Source organism: Periplaneta americana, chromosome 13 (assembly GCF_040183065.1).
Source record: "Periplaneta americana isolate PAMFEO1 chromosome 13, P.americana_PAMFEO1_priV1, whole genome shotgun sequence".
NCBI lineage: Eukaryota > Metazoa > Arthropoda > Insecta > Blattodea > Blattidae > Periplaneta > Periplaneta americana.
The window spans coordinates 38,751,719-38,766,297 of record NC_091129.1 but is presented as its reverse complement, the minus strand read 5'-3'; the positions used below and the strand labels follow the sequence as shown (position 1 = coordinate 38,766,297).

Below are 14,579 nucleotides of genomic sequence, written 5' to 3'. Positions count from 1 at the left end.
GAATTCATTAAAAATATATTACGCAACATTCTCTATGAGCGTAGGTAGCATTTAAAGAAAAGTAGAAAAAGGCGTAATAGATGCAAACGCGAATAAGTGACAGAAGTAGGGCACCTTGTCATGTCCAAGATGCTGCCAATTTATGTGATGGAAGGTCCAAACAATTACAGCAACACTTGTGAAGCTCTCTTTTGTTGTCCGTAAGTGAGGCGTAGAGAGTACTCTTTTTAGTCTGTGATGCAGGGGTGGAGGCGACTCGACCAGGACAAGAAGACAAAAGAGAATATGGAAGATGGATAAAAACGAAGAACTGTCAGATGACGCCGAGAACCAGAGGGTCGCTCAGACACGGGCTCCTCCCCCCATGTGGATATCATCATCGATCCTGGAGAATGCCGTGCCTCTGGGGATACAGCTACAAGCCAAGATTATTTTATTATTCCGTTTATTCATTTCTTATCAATTCTCCTCCCCATTACTGCAGGTCCAGCTAGTTATAAGGACACATAGCACAGCAATGGTTGTCGTCCTCGTATCAGGTGAAATAAAATGACCCCGAGTCACTGAATATTGTATTCATCATAACATACTTCTTATTAGTTGTGTTTGGTATAGACAAAGATATGAAAGCTAAAATTCTGTTTATTCTGTGTTGTCTTCGGCAATGTCCTCTAATATGATATCAATATACAGGGTGATTTAGACCACCCGTAACAGTAATTTATTTCGGAATCTAGTGCATTAAAATTTTCGAGACAAAAAAATTGTAACTAAAGCATGTGAACTTTCACTTGAGCTTCATTTCATCAGTCAGCCTTAACAGGAAGTAGTGTGAGTGGCGTATCACTTTAAAATTTCAAATGGGAGTCGGGGTTAAATAGGGTACCATTTGATAGAGATTTTCAAAACAAACAACTTTTATAGGAAACGTTTTTATCAATTCCTACACTTTCAATGAGAAAATGTACCAAAAGGTAATGTTATTAATACTGAGAAACGTTACGAGAAGAAAATGTAAACTAGACAAGTACATTTAATGTTGACATATTACACATGCACAATTACCTGGCTGAATGTAGACCGGCACCACCGTCGAGGGGTGAATAGAAGTAAACTACCCCTTCCCCTTTGCTCGCTCAGCAGTGTTTTCTTTAGTCATCGCAGTACAATATCTACTGCCAGGTCTACATGTACACTGCACTTATCCAGGTAATAAACTCAGGTGGCCTTGCCCAACAATGTACAATAAGAAGGAAGTGTTTTGTTTTCTCTGTACCTGCGTATGTAGATTTTTCTAGGTTTGCAATTACTCTTGTAACTAATAAAATAAGTACCTAAAAGTTCAGAATGATTACAAATACCTCCTACGTACTACAAGCTTATGCGGTCCTGTGGCATGGCCAGCAAGATCTCCTGACTTGAATCCTTTGGATTTCTACCTTTGGGGAAGGTTAAAAAACATCGTGTATCAAGACCGTTCCACAACAAGAGATGACATGAAACAGCGAATCCGAGAGCCCTTCCAGTCACTTGACCACGGTGAAGTGTTAGGAGTCACTGACAGTGTTAGAAGAAGAGTACGGGTGTATGCTGCTTAGAACGGCAGACAGTTTGAACATTTGTAAAAGTTAATGGCATTGTCCAGTCTTTCAGTAACATCTGTCAACATTAATTGTCTTGTTTACATTTTCGTATTGTAACATTTCTCAATATTGATGACACTGTTTTTTCGCACGTTTTCTCATTGAAAGAGTAGGAATTCATAAAAACATTTCCTATGAAAGTTGTTTGTTTTGAAGACTCTATCAAATGGTACCCTATTTGACACCGACTCCCATTTGAAATTTCAAAGTAATACGCCACTGACCCTACTTCCTGTTAGGACTGATTGATGAAATCAAGCTCAAGTGAAAGTTTTGTCTCGAAAGTTTTAATGCACTAGATTCCGAAATAAATGACTGTAACGAGTTGTCTGAATGACTCTGTATAGAATTGTGCAATGAAGAAAGAATCAAGTGATGCAGTAAGGAGAAATTAGAGGCAAGCCAGCATCTCTTTATAATGAATAGATATACAGAAACAAAAATTCCAGATAAAGTAGCTAAAATAATAAATAAAAGAAAGGTGTTATTAATTTAATAGTAGAGTCACGGAATTAACAAACAAATTCAAACTTGGCAGATACGCATTTTCAAAACTAACTGATAATAGCATCTTGGACTTAGTTTAGAAATTACTTAATAATATTTTTTATTTCTAAATTTATTAGTTTTGAAGGTATGTCAAAAGAATACTGTGAAATTAAATTAAGAAATGAAGGCTTGCCAACTAGAGAGGGCTTAGACGAACTGTATAAATATTTCTGTTGTGAAGGAGGAATGGAAGGAAATAGCATAATGAATGATTTATATATACTGGCTGCACATTGTGGAGTTAAACGAGAATTACAACTTAAGCAAGTAGGCCTAAATATTAAGGTTTGCAATAAACTAGAGTAGTTGAATCTTGCACTACAACTGGACGTAAGTGCAGGATAAGACAACATAAATTAAATATTACAATTATAGAAATTACGTTATAAAATTGTATATTTGTGTGAAATTATTAATTGTGTATAGATTCCTTTAATTATTCAGTGTATGTACTATATTTGTGAACGATTAATAAAGTGTAAATTAAATTAAATATGCTATCAATATGGCCAGAGTTACAAGCAGTAACATGAGCTGCTGCCAGGAAGTCAAAAGGAGGATAGCAATGGGAAAGGAAGCTTTTAATAGGAAAAGAAGCATTTTTGCGTACTTCTGGGAAAAAAGTAAGGAAGACCTTAGTGAAGTGCTTTGTGTGGAGTGTGACTTTGTATGGGGCAGAAACATTGACATTACGACGAAGTGAAGAGAAGCGAATAGCAGCATTTGAAATGTGGATATGGAGAAGAATGCAGCGTGTGAAATGGATAGACAGAAAAGAAATGAAGCTGTGTTGAAAAGAGTGGATGACGACAGAATGAAACTAATCAAGAAGAGGAAAAAGGAATTGGTAGGGTCAGTGGCTGAGAAGAAACTGCCTGCTGAAGGATGCACTCAATGGAATGGTGAACGGGAGAAGAGTTAGTGGCAGAAGAAGGTATCATATGGTAGACGACATTAAGATATGCGGAAACTAAGAGGAAGGCAGAAAATAGGAAAGACTGGAGAATGCTGGGTTTGCAATGAAAGACCTGCCATTTGGCAGAACACTGTATGTATGTATGTATGTATGTATGTATGTATGTATGTATGTATGTATGTATGTATGCATGCATGCTGTATGACCAGAGCTCTCAGTCACTTGCAAATTTACAGACTTGGCATTATTGTTCTTGCTTCCATAAGAAACTAGGACATCCATGAAACATTTTCTGCTTTCTTCGGTTTGCTAGTATGCAACCTCTCTCCACAACTATCCCACTTCAGCAGCTTCATCATTCACGAGCTTTTTCTTCTACCTTTTGGACGACCTCTCTTGCTGGCTCCTTGTGGATTCAAGTCCAATGCTATCTTCTCTCTATATTCTTCTCTTTTTTCCAGTGCGTGACCAATCCATTTCCATTACCTCTTTTAATCTTAACCAAAATTGGCATTTGATTAGTAATCCAAATATGTTCATTTGAAATGTATTTTGATCATCTGATGTTTATGATGTGTTGTAAATAACGGTTTATAAAAGTTTTCAAAACTGCGAATGCACGCTGTTGATTCAAATTCTCACACTAGTCAGAAAAAACGAGCTAAAAGTTCGATATTTGAAGTGGATAATAATAATAATAATAATAATAATAATAATTAGTAGTAGTAATAATAATAGTAATAAAATAATATAAATAGTAATTAGATGTCTTAAGAAGTGACACATTACTGGAGACAGAAATCCACTTCTCAAAGAAATATTCTGCACAGTATTTTTGCTCTGCTGTAGAAGAATAGTGCCTTTACCTCTTCAATACTTCGAGATCTCTTTCTTCAGGTATATTTGCATTATTGAAAATGCCCAAAAAATCGTAAAATTAATATGCGTGGAGGGCTTTCACTGCCACTTCAGCCTTATTTGGTCTTTCATTTTCCTGTAGAAGGAAAGAAGAAACCATTTTTCTGGGATAGAATGTGAACTTCTCTTTCTGAGTTTGTTGTTCAAATCTCTTCTTGGGAAAGAATATGAATATTTCAGTTTTGAAGCAGAATTCTTGAGAAACGGTGCTCTTCTTACAGATATCTATCCATTTCCCAAACACATGTACGATATTTTTCGCCTGTTTCAACAGGATAATAAATAGGGCTATATTGACTCATTGATCATTTCGAAATTCCTTACCTTAAAACTCCTTTGCGTTATTGGAAGTGCCCAAAATCGCTACATAGATTTCGATGAACATTCTCACTCTCAGTTCAGCTTAATCTCGCTTTTAATTTTTCTAGAGCAGAAATTACTTTTATACTTTTATGAAAAAAAAAAAATCTGAACGTTTCTTTCTAAATACGTTCTTCAAATATCCCCTTGGAGTGGTATCTTAATATCTTCATTATGAAGTTTATTCTTGGGAATCAGTAGGGGAGAGTCGGGTAGTATCGGACATCGGGTAATATCGGACAGTGAGTTTCTTTCCTCTACCACACGATGATAGTACCTGATTGACATGGTTACGCTTCTGTGATGTCGCATAGAGAAACGTAACCATGTCATTCAGGTACTACCATATGGTGATAGATGAAAGAAACGCACTGTCCGATATTACCCGATGTACGATACTACCCGACTCTCCCCTACACTTTTCTCGCCTGCTTCAACAGATTAATGAAACACGTGATTTTCACCTTATGATCACTTCGAAACGTCTTGCCTCGCAACTCTTTCATTATTGGATGGATTTGGATAGGCCCTTTTACTGTCAATTCATCCTATTGTAGCTCTACATTTTTCTATAGCAGAAACCATTTTTATATAAAATAATTTGAATTATCCTTTTAAAGTACGTTCTCCAAATTTCTTCTTCAATGTATTGGAATATTTCCATTGACATTTATTTATTGCAGCATTCAGAATAATTCCTGTAGAGTGAAAGAAAATAATAATTTCAGCAGAACAAGAACTGATGCGAATATTTCGTGATTTTCCAGAACGAAATTTATCACAATTTCGTTTGTCTATCGTTTTGTCCGTCCGTTCGTCCGTCCATCCGCCCATCCATTCATCCATCCATCCATCCATCTCACTAAAGCACCACAAGATGCAAATATTAGCCAAAATATCTTATCACATTTATGATAATCGTTCTTCATGCCCAACAGCAACATCATCGTTCGGTCAGGGAACCCTCATGTCCTCTGTACTGCAGTGTTTCCCAAAGTGGGGGTCGTGTAAAGAGCTTAGAAGGGTTGCTGGTGATTTACAAAATAAATAAAAAAAACACCTTATTAACATACATTAATTTTGTATTTATAAACACAAAAATAATCAACGTTTAACATAAAAATAAGAAACCATTTTCAGTAGTAAGTAAAAAATAATCAAAAAGTAGCTTCTCGAATATGGACTAAGTATTCCATACTACACACACGGTGATAGCAATTTCAATTTCTCGCTTTTGTTTTGATGGCAATCATAGACGAGAAACTTATTTAACATAAATACGAGGTTGCAAATGTTATCAAGTTCCTTTTGAAAACTCGTAGTTTCCGTTTGATGCAAAACTGATCTATCCTGTGCGAAGAAACGCCCTATGTTTTAGTGAGTTTTTTTTTTAATTAAGCCATTTGAACGTAACTGCCTAAAAACGGATTCAGTATCCAACTCTGACTGTTGTAATTATTTTGAATTTTTTCGCAAAATATTAAAAAAGCAATTGAATGGAAGAGAAGAACTCACGACCTTAACTCTGCCAGAAAAATAAAGCATTATTATTATTGTTATTATTATTATTATTATTATTATTATTATTTCTCATTTATTTATTTTTAATTTGTACTTTGGGTGGTATTCAGTGATTTTGAGTAATCTTATAGTTGTTTGAAATTTCACAGGGACTTTTATTTTGCGAATGGATTCAAGAACCATTACGATAGTGGGGGAAGGGGTCGCAAGAAAACGTTTTGCCCAAAAGTGGTTCACGCCTTCAGAAAGTTTGGGAACCACTGCTCTACGGAGTAGGTACAAAACCGGTCACAGAAATAAATAAGAGGTTGTTAATTTCGGATTTAAATTCTGCAAGAAATTTGAGTGGATTTAAAGATGGTGAGATGGTCGGAAAGTTAAATAATACATCTAGATATTACGGCAATTTTTACAATAGCCATTATCTTATATTTTATCAGTTAGTTAACAACACTCTTCGACTGAGAAGTTATCTAGTATGGATGAAATAGGTGACAGCCAGATGGAGTTTTTACTATGGTGTTTCCAAAACTACTTCCGACCTGACAAATGGCGCCTTTAGTATGTTACCATGGCAACCATTCAAATCAACCAATCATAAGAGAAGCGTAACCATGGTATCGAGACGGTGTTGCCGTGTCTATGTTCACAAGTTGCCCGGAATGACTTTGAGTTGGCTAGTTAGCGCGTGAGTTCTGTGAATTAAAATATTGTTTGGTTTTATTATTGTTTTAGTGTATCGATACTTATTGTGTTTAAATTATATTACACGTATTACCTTCGTTGTCATTGGTGAAGTGTGTGACTAGTGTGTGTTTTCTAGTTTCTGCGAGAGTTTATAAACAGGTGACTTGTGCAATGTCGGAAGGAAGGAAGGAAAGACAGGCGGAGAAAAAAGAATATTGTACAAAGTGCCCCGTTAAAGAGTCAAGCGCAAGAGATGTGTAACGTAAGAGAGTGTTTTGAGAGAAAAAATGTTAATGGCGAGCCTCTTTTACATTTGGCGCAAGTTGTAAAGAGAACTGCTGCTTGTGTTAAAATTAATAAGAGCACTGTTATCGGTATTGGAAAAGAAAGATGAAGATGACGCAGGGCCCTCAAGATTTGAAACTCCGCGGAAAAGGGAAAAGTGGAGAAAAGTATAGCAAATATAAATGCTTTCCAGCAAGATGCTTTTTAACTATATTATACATGGACGAATACTGCCACTCATAAAAGTAAAGGTATCGTATTAAATTTAAACTTATTTTAAGTTTACAGTACATTCAACGCTTTTGTAACAATATTACACTACATTAAAGACCACTACCACCACTACTAATACTAAAATATAATGTACACTAATTTTAATGCATAGTATTCAACAATGTATATGTTTATGTCAGCTGTTCGGTATTGCACTCTATCGGCAGCGCGCTCGCTTACACGTAAGATGGACAACATAACAACATTGCTCTCCCTTCTCTGTAAGCTGTCAAGTCGGAAGTAGTTTTGGTCACACCATAAATAATTCCGAGGTTTCGTCATGAAAATGACATTAGTATTACAGAAGGAATGAAGCTCGGAAAAAGTCCAGGCAATTATTTGGCAAAGCGGAATTCGAAACCACGCCTAACTCAGCCTCGGATCACAGATCCCTTTGCTAACTTCTAGGTTACAGTTATTTTCGTTACTATATTAAATTTTAAATTAGAACTTAGAAACAATTTAAATTGATGCTGTTTATTCTTCAGTATCCTTTGTAAAGATATTAATATAGCGTCGCTTTTATATTTCAACGTAAATTACAGATACACCTTTCGCTGCACTGAGTATGGACATCCGTTCCGGAATCCGGTGGAACAAAAGACAACAGAATTTCAAATGCTTACTGTAATAATACTATGAGTCACAGCCGAATACAAATATTATGAGCAGTTAGGCAATGGACCAATGTAACTTGTGTGATAACGCTCCTTCCAGTGGCGGCTCCTGCGTATTTCTTAAGAGGAGGAAAGAAGGTAACAGGACGAAATGATACTTTCTTGAATGAAACATGCTACAAATTAGCCAACATGCACACATGTAAGACCAGGTAGTGTTGGGGTGGCCTTCCCTTCTGTATAGCAATAATCTGTTCTTGTAAACTGAGTTTCCTAAATTTTCCAAAATATATAATGTTTTCACTTCCATTCATTGTTGAATAATTGCACAAATTAACAAGTACAAGGAAATTCACCTCGCAGCATTTCTCGAACACACTACAGCATCACACGTGTTGGAAGAGACTGTAGCTACTAACACGTAATCGGAACCGCGGAAATGGGAATGGGAAATAATCTGAGGAAAGCGAGAACACTGCACTCACCCACGTGATCTGTGTTGCCACATGTATATTTTACAAGTTCAGTATCACATGCTTTTGAATAATATCAGTTCTTGTAAAGTCATACTACCATGATTATTGTTCAAAGTTGTCGGTGGCCAATTAATTTTTTATGTTAAAAATGATGTAGTTTGGAGTACCTACTTTCAATTTAAAATATATTTGCACAAAACTGACAATTTGGCTGTTGCCCTGTCTATTACACAATGAATGGGAGTGAATTTCAGGGGCCAAAAATATCTGCGATACTAACGTAGAACTACTTCTTCTTTGTTTTATATAAACCCGACTTTAACTTTCAAATATCCTTAAAAGTTTCAAACCATGGATAGTAGCTTATATAAAGTGCAATGAATAATATTTTTGATTTATAATTTAAAAAAAAAGTTTATTTGGTGTCTTTCATAGCGTTGCGTTAAAACTGTTTTTATTGTGCCTCCTACTAGATGTATTATAGTCTGGTTGAATGCAAGATCGTTAGATGGCAGCGGTAGCGAGCTTGTTGCATGATTAGTCGGTTTCTATTTCCCGCCCATGCGCTGATTCAGAGGAGGATCTCCTCCCTCTCCGTTCATTTACTCGCTTTAAAACTCTGCTTCTTTCTCTGGCCGCTAGTGCGCTGTTGTCTATGTGTACTAACTGCAGTAAAGGAGGAATGGATTTACTTTCCTCCAAACAAACAATTCGCATCTTCCTCACAGTTTTGTAGCAGCACATGAGCGTGCATCGTTTAAAACTCGATCAACCGAGGTTTTCTTATATCTGTGAACTTAAAAATTATCGAATCTTCCTTGAATTTCAGGGCACATATTTCATTTGGTTATTTATTTTCAAAAGAAGAAAATGTGAGGAGGACGTTCCTCCCTTCCCTCCCCCGACGAACCGCCACTGGCTCCTTCCCTTCCTACGGACATTAGGACGTCGACGTTAAGTTTAAAATTAGCTGTGCCGCGCAGACTCTCAGTGCAGAAAAGCATAATCTATTATCCATGTGATAAAAAATACATGTTCATCTTCCCTCTTGTTTAAAAAGATCCCTTGTGCAGACGTTTGTACGAATATTTCCCAGTTTTGACTATACTGACATTTTATTTACTGACCTTTCCAGCGACAACAAAACGAAACTTCAACGTGCTCATAATTTGTGTGTACGTTCTGTAAGCAATGTTCGAAAATATGATCATATTATCCCATCCTTAGAAGCAATAGGTTGGCTTAAACTAGATAAGAAAATAAATTTACATTCATTTATACTTCTCTTCGAAATCTTGAACTCTTCTATTCCTTCGTACCTGTCGTCTCCCTTCACTTACCTTTCTTCCCACCACAATCTGAACACACGCTCTTGCCATGAATCAATACTAACAATACTATCCCATCGCACCCCCTCTTGCTCATTCTATTTCACAATAACCCTGCCAAGATTCTGGAATTCGCTACCTGTTAGCATCAGGAACTGTCGAATTAAATTGAATTCAAACGCAAATTTACTAGGCACTTGGTCAGTAATTGAGACTCGTTCAGACATGGTTTCTTGTAAACAGTTCTCTTAATCTATCTCAAAGTATTTCAATATCCGATAATTTCATCACTATACAATTTTGTTATTCTACAGGCGTATGCAAATTATTAGACTCAAACGATAATACTCGTATATATTATTCAAGTAACATTTATTGTACAAAACTCATTTATTACACACTGTTTGCAACAATTAATATTTAGTATGAAACCCTTTGTTCTTTATCATCAATTTTATAAGCTTTGGCATGCTGTTCATGAGATTTTCACATTGTTTCTTGATGTCTTCATCCCTTTGCCATATTTTGATAAGTGCTTCTATGAGGTCCACCTTGGTGGTAATCATCTTTTTTTTTTGTTTTCTCTTTACCATATACCAAAGATGTTCAATTGAATTTGGGTCTGGGCTGTTACCTGGCCAGGGAAGGACGTCTACATTATTTTCAGCCAGAAAATTAGTTACTCATCTGGCTTTGTGGCAGAGTGCTGTATCCTGCATGAAGACACATTCACCATCAGGGAACCAGTCCCTCATTTGTGGAAAAATTCAGGTTTTTAGAACTTTTTTTGTACTGATCCAGTCGCATAGAAGCCTACAGAATTATTTTGTGGCTAGTAATTCATGATAATTATGAAAATGTAAAAAATGTGCTGCTGAGTCTAATAATTTGCACACGTCTGTAGGTTTAATTCGTAATTCAGTAAATACATTATATATATATATATATATATATATATATATATATATATATATAATATTTTTTGTTCTTGACTTCTAAGATAAATTGTCAGGTAAACTTTTCGTACTTTGATTTTTATTGTTATTGTAATTGTAAATTTAATATTAACTGTAATTTCATTCTTCATATTGTAGTTGTAATCAGCTGGTAGAGGAGCAGGGAAGGCCTGACGACCTTATTTCTACGAGGATAAATAAATAAATACTAAACATATCTCGGCATCCAGAACAGTTGCACATGTACGACCACTCATTTGATTTCATAATCGCAAGTTCTGCAATATTAAAGCGAGAATAGACACAAACAATACACTTTGAGTGAGTCATAATGAACAATCAGCTGTGAGCTGGGACTCAATTCGGAAAGTCGCTTCATATGAAGAGAAAATATATTGCATGCCCTTCGTTAATTGTCTGTGTCTCTTGTCATAGTTCCATACACTCCATTTGTAAATTGAAACAAAAGTAAAACATTCAAATGAACACAACTATAGTTTAATTCCCGAAACTTGATGAATTATTCCACGTGCCCGTGTATTAGTGATACAGCGTAGAATTGTTTTATATTTTGATATAATATTTTCCTATTATAACTTTCTATACGTTTTAAGAAACATATAAATGCAACGTAACAAAATATTAATAATAATAATAATAATAATGATTTATTTAACCTGGCAGAGTTAAGGCCATACGGCCTTCTCTAACACTCAACCAGGAGTAAAGACTGCGTTACAAAAACACTACAAATTTACAAATTACACTACAATTTTACACACAAAATTGAATAAGATAATAATAATAATAAAAAATAAACAACAAATAAGAAGAAATCGGACATAATATATAACATACAGAAAGAAAGAAAAAAGCATAATAATATGTGAACAGCAGGTCAAAATAAATGAGGCATACAAAAAAAGACAATTATTCATAATAATAATAATAATAATAATAATAATAATAAAATAAGAATAGTAATAATGATGATAATAATAATAATAATAATAATAATAATAATAGTAATATTAGTAATAAAATAGTGCAGTACAAAGTATACAGTGAATACAATATTTCTAAGTACACACAATAAGGAAAATTAAGATTATATATAGCTCAACTTATCACATTAGAGATATAACATTATCGGAAAATATGAAAACAAAAATATAAAATAAGTTGAATATCATTAGAACATAAAAAAAAAAAAAAATATGAAAACGTGGAAACATGCAATACAACACTTGTCATAATAGTAAGTTAGTTTGGCAACTCGTCATAAGATAATTTTCTAACTTTGATTTGAAAGAATTCAATGTTCGGCAGCCCTTGACTTCAGGCGGCAGAGAGTTCCAGTGACGAGAGGTAGCAACAGTGAAGGATGAGGAATACAGAGACGATGCGTGAAGTGGAATTTCTAGCGTGTTATCGCGTTGTGATCGAGTATTAATATTATGATAGCGAGAGAGAGTATGAAATCGAGCGAATAAATAATAGGGGGATGAAGAGTGCATAATTCGATATAAGAGAGAAAGTGAGTGCAGATTTCTCCTCTCATGTAACCTAAGCCATGATAACTTCTTGAAAGAAGGTGAGATATGATCATAGTATCGAACATTACAAATGAAGCGGACGCACGCGTTATGAACACGCTGTAGTTTCTGAGCGGAATCAATCCTGAGATCACTGAACAAAACGTCGCAATAATCGAAGTGAGGTAGAATGAGTGTCTGTACCAGCGTCTGTTTTAATTTAGATGGATAATGATACAATCTTCTTAGTGAATGGAGAATAGAGAATGCCTTCTTACATGTATATTTAATATGCGTATCCCAATTGAGATTAGATTCGAAATGTACTCCGAGATTTTTGACGGTAGAGCTAAACGGGATGATTGTTTTATTCAGTTTCACAGGCGGAATATTCAGGTCGTTGACTTCAGGAATTAATCTACGGTTCGCGAACAGAATAGCCTGTGATTTACATGCGTTTAGGTTAAGCCCAAATTGTTGAGACCAGGAAGAGATGGAATCAAGATCTTCATTCAGACTATTAATGCTATCGTTTAGTGCGTCGGGACGGGCTGAAATATACAATTGAACGTCGTCTGCATATATTTGATATCTGCAGTGCTTAAATGAGTTGGAAATTCCATTTATATAAATAGAGAAGAGCAAGGGACCTAATACTGATCCCTGAGGAACTCCTGCATCTACAGTACGCCAGGATGAGAAACGATTATTAGATATGACACGCTGCTGGCGGCCAGTAAGGTAGGAGTACATCCAGGTGATAGCACTATCAGAAAGGTGTAGCGTTTGTAGTTTAGTTAGTAGTAGATCGAAGTCAACAGAATCAAAGGCTTTGCTATAGTCCAATAAAACTAGTACAGTAGCCTGTCGTTTATCCATGGCTGCGCGTATGTCCTCAGTAACATTCAACAAAGCAGTAGAAGTGCTATGGCCATTTCTGAATCCTGATTGTAAAGGGTCTAAAAGATTAAATTCTATTAGGTAGTCTGACAACTGCTTATGAATGATGCGTTCCAGAGCTTTAGATAAAACGGGAAGAATGGAGATTGGCCTATAGTCTTTTGCAGAAGTAGGTGAATTTACTTTAGGAAGTGGGCGTACCAAGGCTGTTTTCCAGAGTTGCGGATAAACAGACGTGATAATTGAAGAATTGAAAATATGAGTTATTACGGGAAGCACGACATCGACTAACTTATTGATAAAGACTATGCTTATGTTATCAGTGCCTTGTGCTTTAGATTTAATGCTTTTAAGAGCCCTTCTTACTTCAGAATCAGTAATGTGCGAGAAGAAAAATTTTTCGCGAGAAGGTGGAGGATTAGCTAGGAGAGTATTAATTGTATTTCGTTTTGACTGTTTTTCAGGTCGTATAGTGGGAGGTGAGGTAAAGTATTCATTGAGTTTATCAAGCGGTATGTTTATAACTTCAGCTTCTGATACTTTCTTCCCTACTCCCATATCACGTAAGTTATTCCAAAGACACCGAGGGGGAATGGACGGGTCGACGAGACTCAGGGCGTGACGGCGTTTAGCATTCCTAATGCTTTGTGTGGTTTTGTTTCTAAGTTTTTTTTAGTTGTTAAAGTTTTCGGCAGATTTGTTGTGTCTGCACTTCCGGAAAGCAGCGTCACGTGACGTCATAAGATTACGAATACTGTCATTCAGCCATGGGGCAGGTCGGTGAGTGACACGTCTCTTCTTTAAAGGTGCATGTTTGTCGAATAATTGTATTACCATGTCATTAAAGGTGGCAACTTTTTCGTCAACTGTAATTAAATTAAAAATAGTATGCCATGGCATTTGTAGGGCGTCAGAAATTAGTTGGTCGTTGTCAATGCCTTTTAGATCTCTGTAAGTAATTACCTTAGCTGCATTTTTTGGGCACTGAAGAGAGTACTCGGCAAAAATAAGATCATGACCAGATATTCCCGGAACTGGTAACTGTCCTGAGGTTAGAATTCTATCAGAATTATTCGTAATGATTAGGTCAATTAAAGTATCAGAAGTAGGTGTGTGGTGGGTAGGATTGAGTGGAAGAATTGTTAGATTGAAAGTTTCGAACAAATTACGCAGTTGATTAGTCCCATTTGATCTGACAGCCAGAAGATTAATATTGAAATCCCCCATAAGTAAGATATGTTCATATTGCGGTAAAAGATCGGCTAACGGGCTTTCTAAATCGGATAAATGTCCAGCTTTGGGAGGCTTATAAATAACTGCTAAGAGACATTTATGAAGACTTGCTTGTATTTCTACGAACAAATATTCGGGTCGTAATGCATCGCCTTGTGATTTTAGAATAATTTTAGGGTGCAGATCATTCCTAATATATGCGCAAACTCCACCCCCTCGTTTGTATAATCTGTCATTTCTACATAACGTATAGCCGTTTAAGTGAACGAGTGAGGAAGACAACGAGGGTTTTAGCCACGTCTCGCTAACAAGAATACATTGGACATCTATATTAGTGAAAATAGAAGAGAATTCCTGGAAGTGAGGAGTAATGCTTTGACAG

At 35.9% G+C, this 14,579-nt stretch overlaps 1 long non-coding RNA gene across 2 annotated transcripts in view; it reads left to right on the top strand.

The window, feature by feature from the left end:
- LOC138711814 (uncharacterized) overlaps nt 1-790 on the top strand; it is a 37,556-nt gene extending 36,766 nt beyond the window's left edge. The window contains exon 3 of one of the 2 annotated variants that reach the window (XR_011335472.1): nt 244-790. This is a non-coding gene — a long non-coding RNA (uncharacterized lncRNA). Of the gene's footprint in view, nt 1-231 lie in introns of both variants that reach the window. The other variant, XR_011335471.1, reaches the window with a different exon arrangement.
- Nucleotides 791-14,579: the final 13,789 nt, after the last annotated feature.